Source organism: Bombus vancouverensis, chromosome 1, assembly GCF_051014615.1.
Source record: "Bombus vancouverensis nearcticus chromosome 1, iyBomVanc1_principal, whole genome shotgun sequence".
Lineage (NCBI taxonomy): Eukaryota > Metazoa > Arthropoda > Insecta > Hymenoptera > Apidae > Bombus > Bombus vancouverensis.
Genome location: NC_134911.1, coordinates 23,327,264 through 23,351,671, shown reverse-complemented (window position 1 = coordinate 23,351,671; position 24,408 = coordinate 23,327,264). Strand labels below are relative to the sequence as shown.

Sequence of the window (24,408 nt, the reverse complement as noted above, 5' to 3'; positions counted from 1 at the left end):
TCGAATTGACCATCAGCTTTTCCCGAAGTTTACATATTATCTTTGACGTTGATTTATAGACAATAAAATATATCAGAATAAATCAGCACTGATATTAAATACGACACGATTTATTATTTAAAAGAAGTAACGATATACGTACATAAAAATGTAATAGCTACGTTTTATGAAGTATAGAATAAAAGCAGTAAGATTAGTTTTACTTTACAATTAAAACTCATTAATGTTTTATTAATGATATTTTGAGTAATATCTTTTTTTCTATTGTTTTGATATTTATAAATTAACGTAAAACATGTTAATTTTATTTCGACAGAAAGTTGGTGTGCCTCATTGCCCGGCTACAAGTAGTATGACCCCGTTCGTGGTCAGGCACAAGTCAAGTGGAAATTGCCCGGTTCTACACTGGCATCGAGTAAGTAGAATACCACTATGACTTATTAGACAAATTCGTACGGATTTATAATTGACTTGAGAACGTGTATGCTTGTTTTTAACCGAGTTTCTTCTTTAACTAAAAATAACATATTTTTCGTTTGAAGACTGACTGAAATATGACGTAGAAACTTTAAACTAGCTTATTTATTTTTTATGAAAGTAACATGAGAAAATATGAAAGTAACATGAGAAAATATGAAAGTATACTGTATTCTAAAATATTCAGAAAAATATACAAAGAAGGCTGGTTCAAATTCAGAAACCAGTTTATTTAAAATAAAACTTAGCTATTTTGAAAAAGCAGAAAGCAGCATGAAATAGCTATTTTATATTTATGAAGGGAATACTATTTTATCGTAGTAACGAAGTATTCTTGCGTGGCCTGCGTTCACAAAGCATGTCATTATTACAATAACTAATCGAAACGATTAACAAAGCAGAATCTTTTATCACGTTGTTTTAAAAATTAAAGAAATAAAAACAAAGGCGAACAGAATATCATTGAAAAGATAATTCGATTCTTTCGCAAATTACTGTAATACTAATCGTTTAAATGACAGAAAAAGAATTTTAAAACCGAATTTTTCAATAATCAAACTGATTAGAAACAGCAAAAAGAACAGGACATTAATCACGAGAGAATTCGATTTTCCATTGATACCGCTGTCGATTGTTAGCCAAACAATACCATTTATTTTACGTGCTGTTAAAAAATCGTCTGGAAATTCATCGACAAGCGAAATTGAGTACGAATGTTTACATCTGTACCTCCGCGCGAGTAATCACGCAAACACTCCAGGAATGAAGATCAGAATGGAAGGCAAATGTTTGAAGTCGTTATAACAGGTACGTGGGTGCTGCACGCCATCCGAAATTCTTCAATTTTGCAGCACGCGTGATTATTTTGCGCTCGTTGAATACACACAGGATGCGAGCGTCTTGCACGCCGTAAAATCCACACAACTGTTGAACAAAGTTTTCCCTCGTTGCACGATGTTTGCTCCACGCGGAATCGTGTGTTCTGCACGAGAGAGTATCGACGACAAAGCAAGAAAAAAGTGAGCGGAAATGTTTGCCAAAGGAATTGTTAATGGCGGTAATTTTAGTTGAAACAACGGCTTTGAGATTTTCCTTTTTTTCTTTTTCTTCGTCGTGACGTTTGAACGACTGTGATGCTGCGTGGCGAGTGCATTGTTCCTTTGCGTTTTTGCGAATGCGTCACTTCTTTCATGCATTAACGACGAGAAAAGGATTCTCTTATCGACGAGGCTAATTTCGGCCGGTTTTCAAACGAAAAATGTGCAACTTTCTTTAACGCGAAGATGATATCCTCATATTTTCGACCTCGTCTTTTGAATAAACGTAAGAGACAGAGAGACTGCGAGGAAAGGAACGAAAGAAGGAGACAAATTTAATAAAGTGTAAACGTGGAAGGCATTTTTAAATAAACTAGATTTTATGTTTGATGTTAAAGTAAATTCAATTCGTATTCTGTCTACAACGAAGAAACAGAAACGACCCACTTTTAAATTTGAGTAAATATTTGAAACATTCTATTAAACGTCTACGAGTAGTTAAATGGAAATGGTATAGAAGCTTCGATCATTGAAATGACATAGGATAATCCAAGGAAGAGTATAAATTTGTTTCAAGTATGAATAGCGATTCCTTTAAGCCATATTTTATAGTCAAGTGCGTAGATTTTAGCGTCATGTTTTTGTTTCCTTTTTTTCTTTTATGATATTTTCGCCGGGGTAAACTTTTGAGCGCCTGAGAATTTAGGTAAACCCGAAAGTTTCTCCGGGTCACAGAATTAGGGTCGACACTTCGCTCAAAGCCGTTCGACAAAATCTAAATTGCCCACGGCACGAAAAAGCTTTCTCTTTCGCTTATCTTTCGTTCTCTCTTTGGATATTTCTCTCCTACGTGGAATCCTTTGAGGTTACTCAGAAGGGAAAACTTTGTTAACAAGGATCGGCATTCAAATCTTTAGAAAAATGTCAGCAGTTCGACAAGGTATCGAACATCACCAAATTTTATCTCTACTTTCATCCTCTTCGTCCCTACATTAAAATAACAATATACGTCTTTTTATCGTGAAATATGCAGCGCAGATAATTTTCAGTTAAAGTATCGAGTGTTATCACGAAAAGATATAGAATAAACGCGTGATACGATTTCAAAAATTAAACGGATAATTTCATGTACTATATCATATTTTTAATTTTATTTTCATTATCGCTATTGAATTACTGATGTTTACGTATGCGTATGACATTTCAAGATACAATAATGTTCAGAATATTTATAATGTGCAAGATATGTCCGAGTATGATATATTGCACGAATATCGCTATACATATCATTTATTTTATATGTTTTAAGCTATACTTTTACTGGAACATACGCAACTGACAGATGGGAAATATATTGTAGCGATCCGACCATCTATTACCGATGAATCATAACATAGTATGGATGTAACATCAACTAAGTCGGCGAACAAAATTTCTTCCAAATGTTTCTAATTTTCGTTTCCGCGTTTCGACAGTCTATGTATTATACTTATATTTGGCACGAACGATATTATAATATTTAAGAAGAGAAATGAATCATTCACAAATATATGAAACTGAACGAACATATGCAATTTAGTCACTGTTTCAACTCATACTTTTACGAGAATAAATTTACAGACGAGAGATCTATCGTGACATTCTGCCTGGCTGTTAACGATAAATAGAAAATTACAATTACAAACATCAACTGTATCGACGAACAAATACTTAATCTTCGTTCGGACGTTTGCACGGTTCAAGTGTCCCTCTGGAACGATACCTATTTCGCTATCGCGAAATCGAAAAGCAGAGAGTGTCATTTCGATTCGTATTCGATGAATCTCGCGTCGTTCTATTTTGTTCTTGATCGAGAGACTCTCGATTGACTTTAGGAGCAGAATAAGGATCCACGGTGTCATTCTTTTCGCGATTTATCTTATTTCATTCGATCATCCTTCCCGGAAGTCGTTTCGCCTTTCTCTTCTACTCTCTGTGATTCAGCTTTCTGTTCACTGTGTTCTCAGATTTCTAAGCGAACGTCGAAACACACCGACTATGAAAAAGGTTGCCCTCGGTTATTGGGAATTGAGGAAATTATCGATCTCGCGAGGAAATCGTGTCGCCATGCGAATACCGAAAAGTCGCGACGAAATTCCTGAAATTCTAGCCGCTCTGACATTTGTACCGAAACCGTATTCTCGTTTCGTTCTCGATAGGCATCGACTCTCGAATGGCTAACAATAGACGAATAAACGAAGCATGGAAGAGTTTTCTGGTCCACTTTGTTTTTGTTTGGCAAGCAATATTTTCTGCACAAACAGTGAAAAGATATTGGATCTGCTAAAAACGGTCTTCGACGCTTTCCTTATGTTAGTTTATCCTTATGTTCCAAACGAAGTATACTTACGTGTTAAAAATGAGACAGTTTTATATTTGATCATTCGCACAATTGGTTGCAGATTGACAATGCATAGTATTTATAATTAGCGAGGGGACAATTATTACATAATTGAATTTTTAGTACGTTATTGCGTTATTATTGGAGTAATTTTATTTTAGTTAATTTTAAATCATTGTAGGTATTGAACATGATAGGAAATGTGTTTATTAATTATAGACATCGCATACTATATTCATTTTACGGCAAATTTATAGCGATTGAATAGGAAGATATAGGAGATATATTTGTTAATTATAAATATTCTATTAAAAGTTGGTAGCTTTTAAGATAAAAAGCCGTTTCTTCCATAGACATTAAAAAATGCATTGTAAGCACAGTAATTACTATGCGCAAGGAAAGTTCAAAAAGGATACATAAAGGAAGATAAATCTTCAAACTCGAGCGATGAGTTTAGCTAAATTTTTGTTCTCTTTACGGCGTCAATCAACGAGAACTTACGAGTATCGTTAAACAGTTTACTTTAAAAACGTAGCGTCTTCGGTTTTTTCGAAATTTCACTTTGCTGTCACACTTCCTCGCTAGTCGAGCGTCGAATTTTACAAATTTGATTCGTGATCGATTCAACTAATCAAGCAAATGTTACTGTAATTTCACCCTAACGAATTTCTAAGTAGTTGAAATTCCGCGAACGTTCGTCTTCGTTTCACGAACTATGGTTTCAATTCAACGAAAATCGCATTGATCTCGTTGGCGCATCAAATTTTCCCATATTTTCAACTTTGCGTCAAAGCTTCGTGATTGAATCAGACCTTTAGTTCATACTAAAATGGTATCAAAACTTTAGTTCGCTCTAAATCTATATGAAAGCTGCTACTTCTAAGATTTATCAAATCCCACGATAGTCTGAATTCTTGAAATTTCAAGAAATTTTAAGATACTAAGGGAATATATATAAAGCAAATAGAACTGGTACATTAAATTCTTTTCATATTTTCGACTTTGCGTCAAAGTTTCAATCGCCGTTAAAATTGAATCAGACCATCGGTTGCTACTGAAATTGTATGAAAACTTTGGCTCATTCTAAAGTCGTGTTATAGCTGTTATTTTTTTTACTTCTATCAAATTTCACGATAGCCTAAGTTGCTGAAATTTCAACATGGTGTAAGAGACTAAGGGATCATAAAGAAATAAGAATTATATGAATTACAATTTCTTGGAACGGCTGAGACAGTGATTTTCGTTTCCAACTTCATCTTCAGCAATTGTCCGATTAACATTGTGAGGCGACGCGAGATACGAAGTAACGCCGCCGGAAGCAGCACGAGGAGGAAATTATTCGAAGAACGAGCGAAAGTCGTTGCAGAGGACAATAGAAACGGGGTCGGAAGCTTTCTGCTGTACGATTGTAATTATATGAAGCCCAGGTTCCCCTGGGAAACGACAGAGCAAGGGCGTCACGCTACAAATGGTGTCGGATGTATTCTTGGCTGAAAGATGGAAAGGAACAAGGGGCGTGGAACAACAAATTCGCCTAGAACGTCTGCTTTCTGCCATGCGAACACAGTTTTCCGTTTGATGTTTGGAAACAGCGCGAAGATTCTCTGGTTGGTGCCAGAAACTATTAGCAAAAATAAGAAGCGGATTACTCAGCGTGGATTGAAATTTGTTTATTTATATGAACGAAGAAACGTATAACACACGTACAGATATATGCAAATCTATAGGTGGAAGAAAATTAGAAATTATTGGGTGAAAAAATTCACTGTTAAGTACAATATTAAATTTTAATCGCGAAGTTTGATTTCACTCCACTCCGGTTTCTTGCGATTGCAATTAATTTTCTTAACTAATGTGTCATATTTTGTATTTTTTATGGAACGTTGAATCACGCTAGACCAGTCTCTATAATAAAATATCATTTGATCATGAAGCAATTATTTCAGTTCAGTTGTCGATCTACTGTGCTGCTTCAGCTTGTCGAGTGTACGATGAGCGTAGAGCAGTGCACATGCATTTTTTCAACGTACGCCTTTCTATTACTTCACCGTGTAATTCACGCATTTGCACTTTCTGTCACTGTTGCTTATGTTTGACTTACGTTTTATTTTCTACGTGATCTTCGTGAAGTTTGGAACGTATGTACAGCACACGACATAAAACGTTATCACGCTTTAATTATGCCGGAAGACCAAATTAGACAAGCCACTGGGTTATAAAGTTACGATCCGCGATAATCTTATACCTATATATATTACACTCTTCTAAGAACGTCTCGTAGGTCTTAGAAGGAATATTCGACCGAAATTTTGGTTCCCTACGATAGCTCAAAAGTTGAGAAACTCGAAGAAGAATTATAGAACTTTGGGGACTTGCGTGAAATGTTTCGAAGTCGACGCAAAACAGTCGATGCTGTATTTATTATACAGTTGGAGTTCTGGGAAATTAAAAAAAAAAGAAATCGAAAGAAGAAGTCTTTATTATAAAAATGCGTTCCTTTTTACAAATTAATATAGTTTCCTTCGTATTAAAAATTATATGTTGAGAATAATTAAAGAAAAATATTGGCACTATGCTAAACAAAAATATTTAAACCATAAACCATAAACACCGTAACCTTTTAATACACGAACATATCTTATATTTTCCCTGTATATTAAATGAAAACAATCGATCGTTTCGTATTGTCGATGCGGAGCTAGCGAAAAGCAGGAGTCAGAGTCCCCTGCTGGCCTGTTAACGTATTTCCGCTCAACGTGACGCGTAAACAATAGAAACTCACGTCCATATGTCGACTTTTATACTTGTTCGCCGTCACCTTCCCGATTTACCAATGTTTTCCCGTTGGCGATCTTCCATCGTGTTGCATTTTTCATGGGGTGCCGATTCCAGTGAAAATCCAGTCAGTGAGCATGACAAGCGTTTCCTGACCAATCGAACGCGTACCAGAAATATTCTGTCATGCTTGTTCAATCGTAATACGCTCGTGAAATTGACGTTATCGTACTGGATGTTATTACTGGTTGTTTTTCCAAGATCCAGGACAAATTTATATGGCAAAAAGGAGAAATAGCCCGAGAATGCTATTAGCATAATACATTAAGGAATGTCGGTCAAATGGTTTTGTTACTTTTATATTTTGTAAATTACATTTTTATTTATTTTACTGTTATTCGAATGTGAAATGTACACTTGGTGGAACAAAGCGAACAGTTTAAGAAAGCAGAAAATAAATTAAAAACTTTCGCAATTCAAAATATAATTAATTACGAATACATTACTGCATTATGATTAAATTGAAATTAACTGCGAAGTATAGTCATTTGGATGTAGTTGGAATTCCGATTGTCGTGACTTAATCGACAGAATGAATGAATGAATTTTTCTGTTGTTACTCGAATACAAGCTCAACAAATCGGTGAAAGAATCCATTATGAACCACGTGATTCCATTGGTAGTTCTTTATCAAATCAATATTAATGAGATTCTACGTTATCGGTGGAACCACCTGTCATCAATTGCGAACATTATTCACTTCGATTTGTACGAGTGTAAAATAGAAAGAAGGGAGGCAAATCAGTGATTATAAATTCAAATTTTCAGGGAAAAATGATTATACTAATTTAAGATGCCTTTCTCACGAATAAGTATTGCGGAACACGGTTGAAAAAGGAAGTCTAAATTCACGGCAAAGGTAAATTTTTGCAACATTAATGGTAATGTTGTTTCTTTCGCCGCGTAAGTGAAGTGTATAAAGCATATTGTCATAGCCAGTGTAACAAGTAATTTTTCGCGTAAGACAAAGTACTCGTTTGCCTGAAAATAGCCGTGAAATTTCATGTTTCGTGATATAAACGGTCCAGCGATAAAATTACGTTCCGAAATTTCAGTTTTGACACGAGATAAGTGGAACGAAACGCGTTGTTGGATCTGTATCTTGCTCCTCGACTTAACTCTTTTGATCATATAATATTCTGTAAAACGATATTAACAGTTCTGTTCGAACGATTCTCTGATAGATTTATCGGAGAATTTAATCCCCTACAAAAATTTCGATGATGCGCGAAGCTTCCTTCGAGGAAAAAAATATAAGACAGAAGTTCCAATGAACTTTTACACGCTTCAATCCGTTTTAAATTTCTATTAACGAAAGTTTAGCGACTAGCAGAGTCTCGTCCTCTCTCCGTGCTAATTGAATTTTACGGCGCTGATACTTTCCAACATAATACTTCTTGAAAAGTATGTCGGAAAAGATTGAAAACGTGCAGTGACGTTTACGGCAAGAAAACAAATTTTTTACGAATTTTAGCAGTGTGAATAATTAATCGAAAGCGAAATAAATACGCAGGACGAGTACAGCTGCAAAAATCTGTAAAATGTGAAAATTGGGATTCGCGTTACAATATTTAGACTATAACGCGTTCTTTTATTACAGTCTTATTTCTATAATCATGGAATAGTATATTGGAATATTAAATTTCTCTCATGTTTTTGTTTTCGTTATCTGTAAGAGGTACCAGCCATTGATCATTTATACTAATTATGAGATATATTGAAATATTAAATTTCTCGCTCGTTTTTGTTTTCATTATCTGTAAGAGACATCAGCTATTGATTATTTATATTCTATACTTAACAATGTGTGTAAAAATACGAATTTCTATAAACATCCGCGATTCAACAGTAAGATAGGAAAAAATTTTCAACAAAAATACTTTCAACCTCGCGCGTATCATTTCCACTCCTCTGCTCGTAAATCACTCGTCATTTACAAAATCTTTTATCGCGTAAAACACTAGGTTCGCGAAAGCTGCTGCATAATCCCGTACATTTTTATCGCGCAAGACACCAGAACACCGCCAGAGAATCATTTTATATCTAACAGTCTAACAACGACACACAGAATCCTTTGGTATCCCAAACAACTTCCTGCTTTCCTGGCCGGCCGTTTTCGCTCAACAACTCGTCCGATTATCACCGTTCTCGCTCAATTTTCCGTTTCACTGCCTTTCCACGAGCACGGCAAGTTCCCACTTTGCTCAAACATTCATGCATGCAAATTTCGGCCAGCCGTGCGATCTCCATCGTCTCTCGTCCCTTTGCGACACGCGTCAACGGAATAAAACAGCGTGCAGTTGCATTTCGGCGGGTGCAATCTTACGATATTCGTGCGTTCACGCGAACTTATGGTTACGGTGGATGCATATTCCGGCGAATCGACAGGCAAGGTCCAACGAATCGAGTTCGTCAAAGTAACGGATAGACCGCGGATTTTTGTGCGAACTCACAGTTTCGTGATGTCATGATAAAAAATAGGACTTGGGTAGAAGATTGTTTCACTTAACAATTATTATAAAAATCGCGATACCTTGGATATTTTATATATTTTTTCATATTATCTGCGTCATGTGCAATTTTGCACTTTCGAATTTCCTATAAATGTAGTAAATAAGTCGAGCATGTATATAGATCTGCGTGCGTGAATATCAGAATATCAGTTTCTAACCATAGCTTGACGCGGCTAGATTCACGTGAAACGAGGATCTAGATGCAGGATGCTTATGGCAGATACGCTGATGGTAGACACGGGCAATCCTACACACTGTCCGCGATCTTACATGGTTACATACGGTTCGCAGTATGCAAACACAACGCGTACACGAACAACGTATTTTACAGATGGCAGAGAACGCTCGGTCCGACACAGCTCTCAGTTGCGACGCGAGATTAACATTAATACGCTGCACCGCGTTTCTCTGTAATAGATACTGGATTACATAGGTCCTACGTGATACGATTTTCCGATGAATCGTTACGGAGCATGGTCGATCCGGATGCAATTCCGTGCTGGACGATTGTCACGAAGGTTGAAATTAGCTAGTTAGATCGCTTTTTTTTTGCCAATTAATATTATCAAATAAGTATCTGTGACTTAAGGATGAGGAAGTAGTATGATTTTGATACCTTTGGTATTGTATTTTATACGGATAGTAAGTCTTGGGATACGATGTATCAAATTCATACAATTCATACAATGGGAGTAAGATTCTACTAGATAGGTGGCAGGAAAATTTTTGGAAATTCAGAAGATGAATGTAGTCTGTCAGGTGGTGTATCTTTGGCTTTGTATTCTATAGAAGAGTGGATTTTACGAGCATTTTCTGCAGCGGAATAAATAATATATATAAATAAATAAGAATAAACAAGCAGTCAAAGAATTTTTGAAAATTTGGAACATCAACGTAATCCGTGCATAACCATGCACCTTTAGCATAATGTTTTTCGGTAAATTAAATTTTAAGGAATGAAGATTTCACACGGTGGAAGTAAGTGAACTTCTGGATGAAAGACAATTTTGAATAATAATAAGTGTAATATTCAATTAAATTAGAATATTCAATTCGATAAAATATAAGTTTCTTTTCGAAAATTTGATCGACGTTTTTCGAAAGAAGGCTCAATCACGCTCGTACATCGATCGGTGCTATAGAGCCCAAACTTTTTTCATTTGAGGATTATAAACTTGTCGAGAATTCAACGCATTATACCCAAAGTTTAATTAATCCACCGGAGAATATACGAGTGAACTTGTCTAGCACGCATTCGAAAATACCAGAATTCCCTTGCGAATATTACACGTGTGATCTATTGAAAAGCGGTGTACACGAAATACACTATACCAAGATCGTATTTTAAGCCACTAACCCGTATCTAAGTATACTTTGTATAAACGATTCCAATTAAAGTAATCCAATGATAATAAATTCATGATTTTGCAAGAACGAAAGATCCAGAGAGTAAAGGCTATGGAAAGATAAAAAATCCGGATCGTTTTGAATTTCATAATTCCAATGTTAAACACCATTCTGTTTGTTCAGATAGAAACGACCCTGTTCTACTTGTGCGTGTTCAAACAAAGCCTGCAACGGTGTCTGAGCAAGAATGATCGTGTTTTACTTGTCTAACTCTCGGTTGCTATATCTCCCTTGTGTATCCATGGCTTGTGGGTGATCATGGATTCCCTGTCTGACAACGTAGTGCGTTATTCTTACTTCAAACTAGGATCTACGAAGCAAGTTGAGAATCACGATCGTGATAAGTAGTTCCTGAAGAGATGTTCCCGACGGCGCGGCAGCAGGAGTCGCGGCTTGCGATTCCGTGCAATTGCATCTGCAGACGGTACCTTTCGACGTTAAGAGAGTCCTAAGCTTTGCAAAGCCAACGGGATTTCCACGATATTCGTAGGTGAAATACAGCCGGACGATTTGATACCATCGGCCCTTTAAAATCGTTCGCTTTCTCCGTACTATTTCGACGGAATTTTTTACGATATCCATTAGATACATTGGACAGTTTGTTCGAAGATAGCGAACGATAAGATTGAAAATATCGCGTGTTTCAAGCGGAAAACTTACGGCCTTCGGCAAAAATATTGTTATAGCTCTAAAGATGGTTGGTATTTTCTTCGTCATATGTAGGGATTTTTGTCATAGTATTCTCGGGACAATGATCAAATTAGGATATTAAATACTCAGTTTCGATATTAGAATAAAATTAAAATTATGTATAGTACGGTAAAATTACAAAAGTCCATGGAAACGAAATACGGTGTAGATAGCATATAGTATTAGTACATAGTATAGTATGTTTATGGCATTTCCGGAAGACGGGAAAGGTTAGGTCCTTAAGTCTTTTTCTCGCCTCGAACGAGGTATCTCTCGTACGTCTTTTTATTAGAACGTGAGATATCTGGTTCGAGGAATCAGGATAAAAGTCATTTCACGAAAGTGGAATAGAAGTAAGATCCGCGCATGCGGAGGTATAAATAATGTTAAATATACGTAGATTACGTTATACTCATAAAAGTTCTGTTATCTTTTCTGCGTATGAATCGATGTTTAATTGTAACGATAGAAATGTGCGATATATTTTATTGAAACAGTAAGATATCAAATAAACGTTTGTACCTGAATACGAAGAGATTCATAATGATAAATTTGGAATACGTTGACGTTCGTCAAAAGCTGTGCCAAATTTATTAGAACCTTTTTCGGATCTGTAGATATTTTCTATTTTTTTTGCAAGGATTTAAAAAATACGCGAGAAAAATATTATTCCGTGCGCGGGGCAGAATTTCGATATTTCAGTGTAGAAAATACGAGAAGCATCAGATGCAAAGAACGCATGCTGCTCGACAATAAAAGCAACGCGTTTGTCGTTGCTTATACTATATGAAAGAATTTCAGTTACCTTCGATACATTTTTACCTCTACTGCTCATCTCCTATTGATAAAATATACCTTTGACAAAAAATCCATGTCCTTTTCTATTCATTAGTCAACATCGGATATCACGTTTATTTGTCATTCGTAGAAAGTAAAGAAATAACTTTTGAATTACAATTTTCTGTATAACTTGCTCGCAGTTATTATTAGATAGATGCTTGCGCATTGATTATTCGAATTATCAATGACTAAAGTAAATTTGAAATCTAGTAAGCTTCATCTAACTCTAACCCTAACCAGAATAGAAACTACATGGAAAAATATATTGCAAAGAAAAAAACAGGATATCATATATTATATAGAATATATTATATAAAATAATATGTAAATACTTCGCCAAAAAGTTTCACTGAAATGAAAGAAAAGCTTCATAAAAATGCACCGTTGTAATTTATAAAATTACTACGAGGAATTATAGTTATTTTGACCATTTTGGTAGCTTCAGTTTAAATGGACAAAGTTTACAAATATACGTATACGGACTACAAGACAAACAAATCTCTAAGTTGCAACATTCATAGAGATACGAACATGCACAAAAATCCTCAGTCTATTCATCATTTTTCATCGCATTTCTCTACTCCGCTGCTTCAAGCAATCAAACTTACAATTTCAACGAACACGTCGCATCGTCCAAGATATATCACGTACCAAGTAGCCCGAAAACTTCGGCAATTGAGACGTAAAATTTGGAAATCTTCCTTACGGAGGTGAATCGTGATAGCGTAGAAAGTTTCCATGGTTATGACAAAACCGATTGGCCGTTGCCGAAGACACGAGGGACGAAAGCAATACCGCGCTATCCTGCGCATCTGGTCAACACAAACCGGCGTGTACGGAAGAGAGAGAGAGAAAGAAAGAGAGAGAGAGAGAGGGAGAGAAGCGCAACAGAGGACGTTGACGGAAATCGGAAATCGCAACGAATCGGAAAACAACGACACGCTCCGCCACCCTTCAGACAGTAATTCCACCTGTCCAATGAATTCGTTACTGTTTTGTACGGTTAAAAGAACGAATCAAAGAGAATGGCAGGGGGAGGCGGAAGGGAACAGAAAGTGGGTGCCGCGAGAACGACAAAAGAATGACAGAAGCGTGGAAAGAAAGGGTGGGTTAGTAATGGAAGTGAACGATATTGCCTGTTAGACTTCTATTGGGAACGACAAAAGATAGCGCATATGTATATTGTGACGTCTTGGAAAAAAAACCTAGTCTCATCTTTAACAAACGATACGCAGTGTCATTTATTGTCCCTTTTCTCGAATAATTGACAAGTAGCGCATATACCGTTGCTTTTTAAATAAATGACAAGCCGTAACGGGCATTGTTCGTTGCTTTGTTTCAACTAAACTGCAGATAGCGTTGGTTATTGCTTTTTCTTTTCCTCTTAAAATAAACGACAAGCACCGATGAATATATTCTATCGACGATGGTTATTTTATGGAAGAACGTATACTTTGCGAGGATATATCGATAGCAGAGCGTAATTTATACTTTAGTAGAGCCGCGTGTACTTTCCAACGTAATTGCACGAATTCGTGTTAGAGGTAAAGCGCATATCTGAAGTCCAAGTTGCGAACTTTTAATTTGAAAACTTAAAGAGAGTAATAACATTTACGCGGAATTACGCGATCCTTGTATCACGGCTAATATTAAAATACTTCGACGATAATATGCTTTCTAATTAACGGCTTTCGATGGTTCATTTTCACGAGCCGAAATATTTTACTCCGGGCGGTTCTTTAGGAAGAACGTATTATCCTTACATTCAAAGTTTTATTCAGCTCAAAATGTTTCTCTTCTCGTTTTAGATAGACTCTTCATAAAATCAACGTTTCGTCGCTAAAAGTACATCTGGCTTTTTTTTTTATTTTTCCTTTCTCGCTCAATTTAAACACGAACGGCTCCTTCTTGACTCCCGGTAACTTTTCCCTTCGCTTCCCTTTGTTTCATTTGCTTTAAACGAAACGAGACCGTGAAGTTAGTATCGCCTTCGAGGTCGTTCACCGAGATCCTGTTCGAGACGTTACACGTAGTTCTCAATTGAGCGATAAAAAACCGAGACTAAAATCGACAAAGCTCTTCAAGGTAGGTGAAAATCGTGGTGCGACGCCACAAATGGATGTACAACATTGGCGAATCGCCAGAATCTTCGCTCGAAATTGCCGAAAAAGCTGGCTCTTTCCTTTCTCTTTCGCACGCCGTTATTTCGCCCTGGCATATTTAATTTTATATTCATTAATGAGGCTTCCTTTTGCAACTTCGCGGCGGGTCGACGAAACAAAGGACGTTTCCTCGTTAGAAACTCGTTTTGTTGCTGCTACGTGTCTCGTGCAAATACGACGAAGATGAGGTGATAACGGATAAAGAATTGCAAACCCCTGACAAAGTATGTCCTTTTTTGTTGTAAAATTGTGTTTTACGACAAAATTGTAATACGTAGCTTGTTCCGTGTCTTGGGGAGATAATTGAATGATGAATTTAGGGAATTAAATTAGAAAAATATGTAAAAAACCAAAGGTAGATGCGGGAAAAGCCACGAATATAGCGCAAAACCACTGTGAGCGTTGTGTAACTGTACACGGTGAAATTTATATAATAAAAAATACTTTTGATCTGTGAATAGATATATTTTGGTAGATGCACGAGAGAAATAAAGTATAAAAGAGTCGCGATATGGATTCTAGAACGGATAGAATTTTGTAGAAAAGGAATCGATGACTGTATCAAAGGTACCTTGGTATATCTTACGTCTTCGAGAAACGTAATCTACGTTCATTACATTAATACCATAGATCGTACAATCTTATTTAAGGATTTCATATCTTTGATAAATAACGTTTTCATAAAATTTTGATTCAGGAACTACATCTTGGAATCGTTTACAACGACGATTTATATAGAGTCTCAATACTGCAATTTCTGCAATTTATCTTGATATTTGTTAATTTAAAAAATTCCCCAACAAGAACAACGTCTATTAAATTATCATTTTTTAATCATACGCGATACCGATCGTCTTTCTGTTTCTTTTTTTACACATATCCTATCTAGGAGATGACTATGAAAATGTTATTACTAGTTTTGTTCATTAGTTTTATATTACAACAGGCCACGTACTTATTTGCAAAGTACAATTCCAATTAGCAAATCGACTATTTTCTTTTCTTAAATTCCGAGATAATTGCGAAAAACTTACTACTAATGTCTCGTATTAATTTTGTGTCATACAAGATTACGTATTCACCTACAAGTTATAGCTTTCCGATTGGCAAATACTCGTCAAAACCGGAAAATTCTTCAAACCGGCGATATCAACACCGAGTCCGCTCGAGTTTTCAATTTCGTGGTGCAGATTACTCGAAACCAGACGAGGTTATCGCGAGCAATCGATTCGAAGGCCAATTCTCTTTCGCATTCTCACCACTGGTGCACCGATTCTTTCATCGGGGCGAAGATAAGGCGGCTGATTCTGAGGGATTATTCAACTGAGAACGGTGGAGCCGGGCGCGAGGAGAGACGCTTAATCAGAGCAGTTCGTTCTTATCTGAAGAAGTGCCAGTAACATCATCGACCGAGTTACCTGTCAACCGATTTCAACTTCTCGATGTCGCCTCGTAAACTTTCGGCCAACCTGACTGACTCGTCCCTGCCTTTTCCCTCTCTTATTTTCCACCTTTAGAGCTTGGATGAACTTCGTTATTTCCATCGAACGATTTCTGCCTCGTCGCCTCTGTTGCTCACCGCACTTGCTAAAACATTTGCACCGGGGAAATCGACCCTGCGAAATTCCTCGACGAAGCAATAACGAGGCTTCTTTTGTGAAATTTGAGATCATTGATTAAAGGCTATAGCGTAACAATTTTTAGGAAAGTGGTGTACACGTTCGAGCTTTGAAAATCCTATTTTACAGCTATGAATATTTTATTTTAGAATATTGATCGAATATTTTATACTTCATAACGTTCGAATATTTTACGAAATACGTACATATATAGAGGCTGTTATTAAATTTAACTTTTTCGTTCTTCTTCGAGCTTTTTTCATCACCTTCCGCGGAAAAAAGAAAGAAGTTCTCCAAATTGTCCGCTCGAGATAAGATGCAGACTTCCAATAGCGTGTTCATAACTTTCTTTCGATGAAACTTCCGACGCTAACGAACCTTCGATTGTTTGGTGTCCGTCTTCCGAGGACTCAACTTCCAGACCGCGTCCAATTTCCGTAAAATCGTTTGGCTCTTTTGAAATTTCAAATATGCGAGCAATTTCTTCGCTTGACCAAAATTCTACATGTTACAGATTGTGTTAAATGTAATATCTTGGAAACGAATACTTAAATGGGACGCATCGTGGTAAAATGTAAAATTGTCCTGTTTTCTTTCATCCTTGTCTTCGATGAAAAAGACGCTGATTTTAAACGTTTCATCGTTACAAAGCCTAGATACCTATGACGAAGTCTATTAAAAAAAAAAAAAAAGAATTTAAAAACTTGTTTTATTCGCTAAATATTATCACGACTACCGCGTTTCTGCTACTTTATACATTCTCATAAATTCTATAATTTTATAACTCATCCAGGAACTCTACGAACACTTGCCAGACTATCACTTATCGCGTTCTAGTTAATAAATCCGAGCAAACTAGCTGTTTCCCTGTCAAAGGAACAAATTTACCAAGAGAAAGCGTGTATTATTCAGACGGTAAGAAGATAAATGTTTCACTGATCCAAATTGTCGAGGTGCATACAAACAGCTATATTATTCAACAAAAGACGTAATGCAAGGCAAAGGGTGTTTCTATTAACTATTGAAGTTACGAGAAGCAAAGCACTTAACACGAAAAGCGACGTTTAGTAGCCTTCATTAGCGGTTGTTTTCTCAGGGGCGCGAAGCCGCGTTAATATCGTATCGGGCTCCTTTAATCCGACGCGTCGTTTATGCGACAACGGGATTCGATATAATCTGGTCGGATATCTGGCTAGAAATACGTGTCGTAGCGATCCTGATGCAGCTACTGGTCCAAGCCGTGTATCTCGACACTTGTATATCGACAGTTGCGACAGTACGCGGTTATCTCGTCGTCGAATCGAGCCAAGAGGCCAAGGTTACCTTTATTTCGAGCTGCAGCATTTCTGGTATCGTGGCTGGGCCAATAGTTCAGCCCCGCTTCCGCCACGTCGCATTTTCCACCGCTGGAAAAATGCAAATCGAGTCACCGCTCAACCACCGTTAACCACTTAACGTGCTCGCAGCCAGCTAACAAAATGTCTACTCTTCGTTTATATTCTTTTTGTAGAAAAGATCTTTATTTAGACTAATAGCATTTATCTGTAGATACTACTTATTGCGTAGTTCCTCTTTTTAGATTTCTTTCAAGTGCATGAATTTTTAAATATAACGTCGAGGGACATAATGGAATCGACGCAACATACGTGTAAACTCTCTAAGAGTTCAAACGCGGAGAAACAAAGGGACTTTCTCTGTTTAACGGACAGTGTGGCCTTATTTGTTGTTACGGACGACCGATTTGCCAAACAGTCATTTCACAGACAGACAATTAGAGAAAAAGAAGGATTTCGAGCATTAGAAATAGACACGATCATAAGAGAGAAATTATTATTTAGAGTATTGAAGATTGACAGAGGAAGAGTGGTAGTTTAGGACGTGGAAAATCGATTCCCGATTTTCAGGTAGACCTTGTACAAAGCTTTGTTATTTATTATTATTTATTGTTATTAATTATCGTTAATCGTTATTTACCTCTGTATTTTATTTAAGTATTGTTACAATAAACTCGATTTTCAAATTTTCAGAATCGATCCCTGAATTATCCTAGAATTGAACATTATATACGTGTCAGTCAGTAGAAAATGTGTTAACTATGTCAGATCGCTTTAGTTTTCGAATATCAGGTTTCTCGCTTTAATTAAAAAGAATTTTAATGATTATCGATGGACTGCGGATTTTGTATTTATTTGGCAAATTTAATGATGCAAAAAGTAAGTATAATATGTAGAAATATGTAATAATATAGTATTATATTCGTAGTATTTAATATTTATGTGAAACATATCTTGCGTCCCGTTTCTTTAGTCGTGTTTATCAAAGTTGCATGAACATCCCCCATGTAATGTCATTAATCTCTAATTTTAATGCAATGGAAATTGATCGAATCTTTGTAATCGAACACCGCGTAAGAACTTGAAGAAGTAGCTAAATTAAATTATTTTTATCGCAAACGACGTGAGAAATAGTCGGAGGACTGAACGAGAACGGGAGAAAAAAGAAAATGAGACAATTAGCAAGAGCATTGGCAAGATCTTTAAAGTTGTCACTTTGTCAGATAAATAGAATAAATACGCTATGATCGGCACTCGTTCTGTTATATGGACACCGCTGTGGATATTTCTTGGCCAAATGTCATATTGGCATGGAAGTTGATGCGTATTTCATGTTTTAAACAGGCTCATAGATTTTCAGGCTGTACGAAGAAATAAACAGCATGGTTGGATACTACGAAAGTTCTACTTTAATACGTGACGCGACTTAGCCGATAGTTCTCCAATAAAAGTATACTTTTACGTGTGATTCTTGCTGGAACAGCAATGCGTCAGTTACGATGTTTGTAGAAAACTTACTTCCACGTGTATGTTACCAGATGTTAAACTACTTTTCGCTAGTTTTCACCAATTTATGATTCCATCGACACTCGATATTCTTATGAATATAAATTGCAGTTGAGATTTTCTTGAATCAATATAAATTATAATGCAGAATTTCTGGAATAAAATTCGATGGCGTCTTGAAGATTTCGCCAACCATAACCAACAGTTGCAATGCAGCTAAACTACAAATGTCGCAGAAGTAGTCGCTCTAATTGCCGATACATTTGCGGAATCTCCCTACGTACGTTACAGTTTGAAACTTCGAACAGTTTCCTGTTCGAAACTAAATAGAGAGGCGTCGCGTTTGCGGACGATCCTTGTTTAATTAAACGTTCGATAAGCAACGACCAAGGCGAACAATGAATGTATAATTGTTCTTAATCGAACCGATATTATCCGGTGCTTCCAAAGTGAGTTCCACGAGAAGAAAGTCGCCTTTTTTTCTCTTGTTTGAAACAGCGACTTCCTATCGTCTTCCGTTCTTTCTTTCATTCGTTGCTTCGCGTAATGTTATTATAAACGCAACGCGTTTCTTTACTGACTCCTGGCAGAAGAAACTACGAGCGAATTAATTCTTCTTAACGGAGATTATTCGTTCTAAAGGCCGTGGAAAATATTTTTCTAGCGTACGATTCGTTCCGATGATATTACGGACATTCCAAATTTTTTAGTGTAAACACTCAACAGGGAGGAAAGGAGCAATGATATGGAGAACAGTACGAATTTTTCATATTTCTGATGAAAATATTCCGAATATTTACTCTCGAAATAAGCTTCCGCACTCTGAAATCCCTAAAAAATTCTTTCCACGATATTCTTTCAGCGGTAGTAACACGAAAATGGTAGAAAAACAAGCTACGGATATATTTCGAACAAAAATCGGAATATTAACGAACATCGAGGATTTCGATTTGTAAAAAAAAAAAAAAAAAAAACACGACGTAGCCCGGATTTAATTGCCGACACGGAGAGGATGGAATGGCTGGCATACGGTAAACTGTACTTGCAGATTTTAATAAAGACAGCAAAGATGGAAGAAAAGCTCATTGTCCTATTGTTGCTGGAAGGGGTAAACTTTGAGTTTTACCAGTAGTCGTACTTCACCCTCGTTCCGCTGCTGTTCCATTCACGCTGTTTTTACGCGATCCACCTAAAAGCGTCTTCTAGCCGAGGACAAAAATGGGATCGCAATTTTTCTTGCAATAAAATACACGCTGCAGCTTTTACCGCGGAATTTCACCCTTCCATTCGCGACGACGATACATCGGCTTGAATGGGACCCCGATACGAACGTTTCCTATTTGCAACGCTTCAGTAGTTTACAGATATATAAATTTCTGAAATATTACTTTCTGCTTATTTGCACGTTTTATTTCGTTCGTTGTATAACACACGTTCGAAGTAAATGATATTATTTCGAATATTTCCAATTTTTATTTCATGCTGTTTCTGATTTTTGACGCATTATAACTCATTCAATTTCAAGCATTTATTAAAGATTCTATTAAACGGTGCGTTATCTACGTAGCGTATGTAGTTCTGTGTCTGAGAACCAGACTCATCCGAGTTATGTTCTTTCTTTTTGTATTTCCCAACAAAGCGAAAATAGAATGGTATTTGTTCAACGGTACTTTTCGTATATAAATATTTGGAATAAAAATTTGCGAATAAAACTCTCTGTGAATGGAGTGTTGAAGTACGTTTGTAAACAATGCGGCAGCTATTTACGTTAAGGCATTGACGTTTCTTTAGCGCTGTAGCCAAAAAGAGAGGAAGGAAGGAGAGAAGGAAGGAAAGAAGGAAAGAAAGAGAAGGTAGAAAAGGGAAACCGTTGGTGGTACCTAGCTCTTTGCTCTTGATTTCGCTGATTGCAGGGTTCAAGCAAAAATAATTTACAGTACCTAGAACTGTTATACTTTGCCACCTCACGAAACTGTTACGAACCTACCTTATCTTAACTCGGGTCAATTAAAAAGTTCTTCAGTCTATTAAAGAATCGTTATAAGGTTTGACTTGGCTTCGTTTGGATCGTGATTCCTATATAAAACAGTATTCTTCCTGCTAAACTAATTAACGAAACTTAATAAACGATAGAAATAATAATTAGTTTACTTTCGACGTTTCAATTCAACTCAGGCAACGATTCGATAAAAAAAGCTTTCTGCTTCATTATTTTCATAAAAATATAGTCCACGTATTTGTGTCCTTTTTGGCGCGAAAACACCTACTTTTTAATAACTTTCAAAGCCTGGTTTACATAAAACGTGAACTTTTAATACATTCTCTCCTTCGTTTCATCGAAATCTGAAAGGACGTGACTCGGTTAATAATTCGAGGACAGATTAATAACGGTTATATAATAAATATAGCAAAGATATTATCGTCCGTATTATCGCGATTTCATCACATTTCTTATCACGAAGCTTTTTATCGCAACGAAACTTCGCATCGAAATCGAGTGGGAAAATTTCTCGAATGCTTTCATCGTTTGCTTCTTCCTTTTTGCATACGTGTTATTTCACCGAGAAAACAGTCGTTAAGTCGGTCCTACGTACGTCCCAGCCATAATTACGAGTTCCAGTTGGCGAGGCTGCACAGCTTTTTCGCGGGAAATCCGCAAACTTGTATCATTCGTCATGGCCATTAATTCGAGGGACTGTTCGAAAAGCAGTCCCACGGCAAAATGAACGCGTTTCGGTAGCTTGTACCTTGACTCCGGATATCTTGCGGTCGATTTATCGCAACGCCCCCTTCATTTAGGTCATTGGATCCCGGCAGTCTTACTCGACTAAGTTTCCAGACACAGAAAAGGTGGTATTCCTTAAAAAAAAAAAAAAAAAAAAAAGTAGAAGAGTAGAAGGAAATACGAGAAAAGTTGGCGATATCAACGATTATATGAAAGAAATAAAAACGAGAACACGTGTTCATTTCAGACGTTTATTCATTCGTGTTCTACTCTAAAGATCTATTTAAACGTTGACAAATTGCTTTTGATAACCGGTTGATTGATGTAATAGTAACTGAAACTCTGAAAAGAAGGATATTTCATTTGGCCAATTTGAAACTTTTATTTTTGTAAAAACCAGAGAGATACGTTTTATGGATTTTCTCCACTTTAGAAGCTCGCACGAATATAAAATTCAATCGTAGTTCTAATTGGATCATTCGAACGTATTTATTCGACTTCAGGCTAAAAACTGTCAAATTGAAATTCCATAATGTTCTAGTGACACGGATTTATAGCCGCATTAAAGGGGCCATTTAATTCCAACAGCCGTCATGCATAAATTTTGTTTTATTAGTCTCACTTCAATTATGAACACAGGGATCGTATAGTTTGAAGCCGAAGTATCACATATATTTTTGCTGGCTGGAAAATAAAACAAACGTAATATTTCTTCTGTTACCAAAGGAGTGTACTTCCTGTTGCTTTTTCTTTCTCTACGTCTTCCACTTCCTCTGATTCCACGCGTCGATCATCTTGTATCTTTTTTGCTTCACAGTTTCGTCTCGCTTGTTCTACACTGCTTCCTACCTCTTTCGACACTGTCGATCTTGTTCACGTCTAGATTTCCACTTTTTACTCTTCTTCTTCTAGTGGCTGGTTTTCTGGTCGCTGGTTTGAGGCCCGCAAATCTCCTTCAATCTCCGCCAATTGCAAGTGAGAAATAGAAAAATGTCTCGCTTTTCGCTTGAAAGGTTTCTTGGTAATATTTAAAAAACGAAACGAGCGACGTTTCATATAAAATAAATCGTAATGAATAAAGTGCGAAGTAAATTAAAATCGAACGTTTCCATTTTCTTTTATATAAATTTCTGGATGTTATTTAATACGAATGCTAATTCCAAATTTTATATTGACTATTCGGCAATGAATTTTGTAATATATACACGTGCAACGCATGCCGAAAGTTTGCAACTGCCTTAGACGATAAATATAAAAGAACCCCTTGCATTATAATACCGAGATACGCGCGTGTCATTGATTAGAACCTGATTTGGAAAAATATGCATTATATTTGCAAGAAAATTTAGTTGCAGCTCAAATTTTATCTTCAATTTTTCGGTTCGAACTGAATGCAGATTACGCACGATATATCAACGTTTTTTACTTGACACGGTGTTACAGCAATGAATGCTCCGTTAAAACATCATAAGACAAAGGGTTAAAAATGGAACAGAGTTAAATATTTTAGCATGGCATAAAAAAATCTCTCAACGTTCGAATCCAGCAGGATATAAACAGGACATTTATCTGGATATCCGCAGCGTTAATTCCAAATCGAGGAGAAAATTACTAAGAAATTCATGGATTAGTGTAATTGGACGAGCGCTTGACCGATAATCTATGCATTCGGAACGATTTCCAATTTAATGAAAACGTTGTTTCGACAAGCAACGCGACGTAAATCCCTTGTCCATTAAAATTTTAATTCTGCGCCCTTCCATTAGTAGCGGGCCGGTTTATTATTTCACGCGGCTGTAAATTTCCAAGATCGTTGCAGTTTCACGCGTTAATACCATATTTTTCCGCCTGTACAAACATATCAGCCACTTTATTACCTTTTCTGGTGATCGTAAAATGCGTGTTGTTCACCCCTGTCGTGAATTTTCACCCCTTTCTCTATAGACTTGCCACTCTTCCACGAAACATTTCCCGGAACGCCCATTCGTCAATTTACCCTTTCAACAATGGACTTTTTCAGATCCGTGATTTTCGACGAACAGTATGAAAGTGAGAATTCGCGTGGACGACGATTGGTCGAAAAATTGAACGAATGTTTATGCTGGAATATCGTTAGCGAATGAGAAGAGATTCGGAGAATGCACGTAGCGGTTTGGTATGCATAGCGTCGCGCGGAGATTTGATTCACGTGACGAGAATGTATGCTGTGCGTGTGAGATCTTTAAGGCTTGGATGCGATTCAGAAAGGGAAACGTGTCATGTAGTTGGTGGAAAAGTAGGGAGTTGTGGAAATCGAGTCGTATTCGATGACGATCCTGGGATAAAATTATTATTATATTACAGTCGGATCCCCTATAACACGCCACTCCTACAACGCCGACTGAAAATTGCGTCACTGCTCCCCTATAACGCGATTAAGCAGTTGCTGGAAATGACTCATTTCTGATATGAAAATACGCGCGTCTTTGAATTGATCCGGAGCACAGTTTTGCGTTAACTCTTACGCGAAAAGGAGGGTATGTTTACAGTTTGTGCTGTGCAACAGTTGTTATCGTGGAACGCGTATAATATTGCCATATTAAAAAAAAGACTATATATTTATTTAGTTATGGTTTTCAGCGTCCTTGGAATCGTACAACGCGAAATCCGTATAACACGGATAACGTGTGCCACACGCGTTATAGAGGGTCTTACTGCATTTGCATTTCACTTTTAAATGTTTTAACATCTCAATAATAAAAATATTCATAGTTAATAGGAACCATATTGTATTTCATGTTTTTAATGTTAATATTCTGTTCGTAAAACACAGTTATTTACATATCTAGGGAGAGAATTTATTAGATAGATCATCTGGTTACTCGTTACCTTGAGATCCTTTCT

At 36.7% G+C, this 24,408-nt stretch overlaps 1 protein-coding gene across 5 annotated transcripts in view; it reads left to right on the top strand.

Moving 5' to 3' along the window:
• Positions 1-314: 314 nt before the first annotated feature.
• The window catches only part of Nmdar2 (glutamate ionotropic receptor NMDA type subunit 2), a 260,929-nt gene continuing 236,835 nt past the window's right edge, over positions 315-24,408 (top strand). For all 5 annotated transcript variants that reach the window (XM_033339196.2, XM_033339193.2, XM_033339194.2 and 2 more), the window contains exon 1: positions 315-415. The gene's annotated coding sequence lies outside the window, so the exon portion shown is untranslated. The remainder of the gene's footprint in view (positions 416-24,408) is intronic.